Genomic DNA, 6,000 nt, shown 5'->3' on the forward strand with positions numbered 1-6,000 from the left:
TACTATGGCGATCAGAGCTGATATGGAAGCACCGTAGACACCAGACTGAACTCCGGCTGAAAGTCAATGGTTTTTTGGCACCAGAAAACATCTGTAAATCCACTCAGTGTTCAGTTTATACATTTTAAATTATACAACATAACTCCAAAATATCAGATGCATTACAGCTGTCTTGGTTTGTTCTGTTAAATGCTTTAGAGCTTTAAAGTTGGAATAGAAAGCAATATATATATAATATAATATAGAATATATAAAATAATCATTTAAAAAAAAATATATATATATATATATATATATATATAACAATATATATTTATCCATCCATCCATCCATTATCTTCCGCTGGTCCGGGGATCGGGTCGCGGGGGCAGCAGCTTAAGCAAAGAGACCCAGACGTCCCTGTCCCCGGCCACTTCCTCCAGCTCTTCTTGGGGGACCCCGAGGCGTTCCCAGGCCAGCCGAGAGACATAGTCTCTCCAACGTGTCCTGGGTCTTCCCCGGGGCCTCCTCCCAGTGGGACGGGCCCGGAACACCTCACCAGGGAGGCGTCCAGGAGGCATTCTCACCAGATGCCCGAGCCACCTCATCTGACTCCTCTCGATGCGGAGGAGCAGCGGTTCTACTCCGAGCCCCTCCCGGATGACCGAGCTTCTCACCCCATCTCTAAGGGAGAGCCCAGACACCCTGCGGAGGAAACTCATTTCGGCCGCTTGTATTCGCGATCTCGTTCTTTCGGTCACTACCCACAGCTCGTGACCATAGGTGAGGGTAGGAACATAGATTTACCGGTAAATCGAGAGCTTCGCCTTCTGGCTCAGCTCCTTCTTCACCACGACAGGCCGGTGCAGAGCCCGCATCACTGCAGACGCCGCACCGATCCGTCTGTCAATCTCCTGCTCCATTCGTCCCTCACTCGTGAACAAGACCCCGAGATACTTGAACTCTTCCACTTGGGGAAGGATCTCATTCCCGACCCGGAGAGAGCATTCCACCAATTTCCGGCCGAAGACCATGGTCTCAGACTTGGAGGTGCTGATGGTCATCCCAGCCGCTTCACACTCGGCTGCGAACCGCTCCAGTGATAGCTGGAGGTCACGGCCTGACGACGCCAACAGAACCGCATCGTCCGCAAAGAGCAGAGACCCGATTCTGAGGTCGCCAAACCGGTATATATTTATATTATATATAAAATTATAATATAAGTCCTAAATAGATAAATGAAGTGCATATCTGTAGATTAAAGATGTGATATTCAGTTGTTGTATTAATGCGGGACGGTTAAAGGATGATTTTTCCTTTGGAATGCGTTCGATTCAAAGCTATTGTTGCTGCTCAGTCATGTGTTCGTGACATTCGAGCTTTATCTTTCAGCTCTGCCCTGTGAGATCCAGACTGTGGCTGATGACAGCATCGCATGCAAGACCGCCGAACATCAGACGAAAGATGGCAACGTGACGGCGTATCCAGGTGAGAACGGCTCGTCTTTTTGTCTGCCGCTGTGATGCAACCCGCCCATGTCCTGACCCTTGTAGCTGCTTTCCTCGGCTCATTGTTTCAGCAGCAACGCGAACACAGAAGGAACTCAAAGAATCTGCGTTTGCACGCATCAACAAAGAGTTTCTTTTGTCTTTCATTCCATCTCTTGTTGCAGTTGAGATGAGCTGTTATCTGACTGTTAGGAAGCACGTTCCTGTCAGCATTTTTCTGACTCATCAACTGAACTGGTTAAGACCTTCAGTGCAGACAGTTCAGTTGATTGAATGAAACAAATCAGCTGTGCTGCTGCAGGGTTGGAACAAAAACCTGCAGCCACACCGACCCTTTACCGGATCACTTTGACACCTGTGCTTTAAACAGACGCCGTTTGCTTGAGTTCATCCCAGTTTGTAATCTGTGAGGAAGAATTCTCATTTAACTCGATTTTTTTTTTTTTTACTGTTCTCATCTGAAATGGCACTTAAAAGTACACTGTTAAAGGAAGTATCAATGCACATGATTAAGTGTATGCGTTTTGAAAATCCACAGGTAACTAGGTAGAGCTGTTCCTGTGAAACAGCAGTGAGAGTGCTTATGAGCTGAATGGGGATAGCTGACCATGCTAAAAAAGCTGACAATAGTTCAATTTTAGCAGTAAAAACTGTTGCTAAGGTATTGGTTGAAGGAATTTTGTGATTTTTGTGTACTACCAAACTTAACATTGGAGTTAGTCAGAGAATTTGAGAGGTTGATCTCGGTTCAAGGCTCATAGCTGAAATTCTGTAAGTGTGAGCACTTTAGTAGTTACTTTGGCTGAAAGAGGACAAATGTTTCTACATTTTAAAGTATAATTTTTTTCTCTAAGTTAAACTGTATGAAAGTTAGAGGAATTTGTTTGAAAAATTTGAAACTTATCAGCACACACTCAACTGTGTGCTCATTCATAAAAAATCAAGAAGGAGCAAAATGTTCATGTTTTTTAAACTGTCATATTTCAAAATTGGCTGAAGATTTGAAAAAGCTGAAACAATTAGTAATAGCTGAATGTCCTGTGACCCGTTTAAAGTTTGAATGGTGTCTCTAGCTGAAAGCATGCAGAAATAGTTTGGTTGGAAAGAGGAAGATGATTTGGAGGAGCTGAAAGCAGTTTCCATTCATTTGAATGACGGGAAAATTTGAATAAAAGTTGAATATCTTAAAAAGCGTAAAAGTTAAAAACACCAAAAATGATAGCAGGCGTTAGTTTTACCATTAGGCCATTTTGTTCTGTTAAACTGGAAGTGCATAACCTATTTAAAGACTACACTGACAGACACAGAGTGAAACCGCGGCAGCCGCGGGACAAATCTGAGGCGCAGACTGTCTTCTAACACGTCCTGTGACAAAAGTTGACCAGCTAGAAAAATAATTTGAACACCGTTAGAAGCAGAAGGCTTAGAGGAACTTAGCAAAGTAGTTTTACATCTGTGGAGTCAACTATATTTAAATCGAAGCAGTTTGAACACACACAACATACGGAGAGATGACACACACACACAGAGGTCCTGCGCCGGGCGAAAGCTGAAACGCAAGACCCCATACTATGACATCCTGTGACAAAAGTTGACCAGCTAGAAAAATAATTTTAACACCGTTATGGTGCGTTCACACCAGACGCGGTCGGGCGACGCGATTACATACAAAGTCAATGCAAAGACGCGATTAGACGCGGATTCGAGCCGGTGGCGCGATGAGGAGCGGTCGGGCGGCGCGGTGAGGAGCGGTGACCGCCGCGCGAGTGAAAATATGCGATTCGCGCGAGTTCAAAAAATCCAACTTTGGCGAAATATTCGCGCCAGACAGCCTATCAGCGTTGAGATTCTGGACAACAGTGACGTGGAGACAGATGGACAGGCGCTGTCTGTGACATGCAGATGGGACTGCAGATGGAAATTAGCTTCTAAGCTACAATCTGGTGCAGGTCATCTATTTACTTTGTTATTAATGTACTTTGCACATGGTCCCTGACTAAATAAAATAAAAAAAATTAAATCACCGCCTTCTCCAGTAGTTCCGTCTGGATGACGGCCGCCTCCGAGCAGGCCACCAAACTGGGTCCCGGCGAGCCCGAAACACCGCTGGAAGCGGCCGCCACGGGAGGATCGGTGCTGTGATCTCTCGGCGGGACGCCGGCTGCAGGCGCTCCGCAGCTGGGCCGCGGCTCCGTTCAGCTGCGGGGCGCCTGTGGCATGGTGTCCTGCCGAGAGATCGCGGCTCCGGTCCTCCCGAGCGGGTCGTCGGGCTGGGTCCTGGTGGGCCTGGTGTGCCGCTGGAGGCGGCCGTCATCCAGAAGCAACTCCTGGCAGACTTGCCGTGCCCATGGCCAAAAAAGAGATTAAAAGGAGATGTATATCTGTTGTTGGGGTTGCACTGTGGAACAATGCCAATATAAAAGTAAGAAATTGTTGTCCTTTTTTGGTTTTCAAAAAAATGGTTTGTAAGGCGATTTTTGAGGGCTACAAGTGTTTATAATTTGTGAAGGATGTTGTACTTATTTATGATTTTGTTGTATTTTGTTTTATAATTTTTCTACTTTGACTCTGTTACGTTATCGTTATTATTATGTGTATTTGTATATCTATGTATATGTGTTTGTATACATATATACGTATATGTGTGTATATGTATGTGTGTATGTATGTATGTATATATATATATACTGTACGTTGATGGGCAGATTAATTTATTAATTTGTTAAATAGGACAGGCTTTAATATAAGCATTATGCTTCAGCCTGTGCCTTTTCAGTCACTTTATGATGTTTGAGGTTATTATGATTGTATTGTTATTATTGTGTGACTGAATAAAATAAAAATATAAAAAAATATAATATATATTATAGCATAGCTATGATACGACAAGTGAAGTAACACATTACAACTCGGCATCTCTTGTTTCGTGTGCGTAACTGTGTGTCATCCTGTTCAGGGATGGTACCATTTCTTGTTCTTTGACCCTAAACTCGAGATTTTACATATAGTGTTAATAATGTAAGAGGATAAAAAGCTTAAAACGTGCAGAAATTAAATAGTGGTATGCTAATTAAATGTCATGTCAAGAGAACGGCTGCATATGTTCTTACTAGTGCTAGGATTTAAAAAATGATTTTGCTGTTGTTAAGATGCAACATCAATGTAGAACTTTAAAGAAATCAAGAAGCTATCAGGAAGAGACATTTATATATATATATTTTAAATTTAATTTGTTTATTAGGACATTATCAGTAAACCCAAAATCAGTGTCACAGGAGAAAGAATTACAATATCCATTTCTTTTTCATACACACACAAAACAAGAACAAAAGAAAAGAAACCCCATCCACCCTCCCCACCCCCATTGGTCTGCACTTATAATTTTACCCAAGCAAACCTAAGCACTGTATAGTCTATATAATGTGCTCTAATCTATGGCTAGTACTTTACAAGTTTAGCTAAAAATTACGGGCAGGGTGTCCGCGGGGTCTTAAAAAGTCTAAAATAGTCTTAAATTACACATTTTCAATTTAAGGCCTAAAAAGGTCTAAAATATAGAGATATTTTGCACTGTAAGTCTAAAATTGAGTTTGAGTAATTTAAGACCTACGTTTCAATGCAAAATATCGACAAAGGATTAATGTTTTTTGTTTTTTTTTTCGTCCTTTTCCACGCTGTTTTTTTTCTGTTATGGTGGCAGTTATGGTCCGTGTAGTTCTACATGACGCGTTGCTGTTAGTGGAACGTACAATAATAAAACTACAGAAAATGTACTGCCATCACAGGATGCAGCAGCAAGCATTTTGATTCTGTGTGCAAGCAAGGCGGGAATCGTTATGAAGTAGGCTCCGAATGGCAGGAGATGGGGAAGTGTAAATTCAACGAGAATTGGCTCTCAAGGGAAGAGTTTGCAGACTGGCTAAAACGTGTCCCCGCTGACAGTAGTGAGGCATATTGCACGTTCTGCAAAAGAACGCTTAAAGTCGGGACCCTGGGCATCAAGGCACTGGAGTCTCACACGAAATCCAGCAAACACCAGGAGTCGGCAAACGCGGCACGAAATTCCCACGGAATTGCCCAGTTCTGTTCAGTAGCAGCTAGCCGCACGTCGTCAAGAAATGATACTGGTGGTGTTACTTCCAATATTGATGGATGGTTTGGACATGCATAGGAGCATGCATTGCTTATCTGAATGTCAGCAGGATTTGTTGCACATTAATGGGCCTGCCTTTCCTCACCTGGTTCTCCCCGCTCACCTTTCTTTGCCTGTTTGTACATGCTTAGCTTCAAACATGTGCTCTCACAGATTAAGCCTGACTATTTTAGCCAGTGGCGATGCTGCTGTACATGACCTCCACCCAAAAACTGTCTCTGAATAAGCATCTCTTGTTTAAGTTGGCATGACAAGTTTGTCAAATAAACAATTCTGTGTCTAATTGTTTATTTGACAACTGAGCAAGAAAATCTGTCATGAACTTACTTAAGACTCCGACACAGCGGCACCAATCAAACA

This window comes from Odontesthes bonariensis, chromosome 5 (assembly GCF_027942865.1).
Source record: "Odontesthes bonariensis isolate fOdoBon6 chromosome 5, fOdoBon6.hap1, whole genome shotgun sequence".
Lineage (NCBI taxonomy): Eukaryota > Metazoa > Chordata > Actinopteri > Atheriniformes > Atherinopsidae > Odontesthes > Odontesthes bonariensis.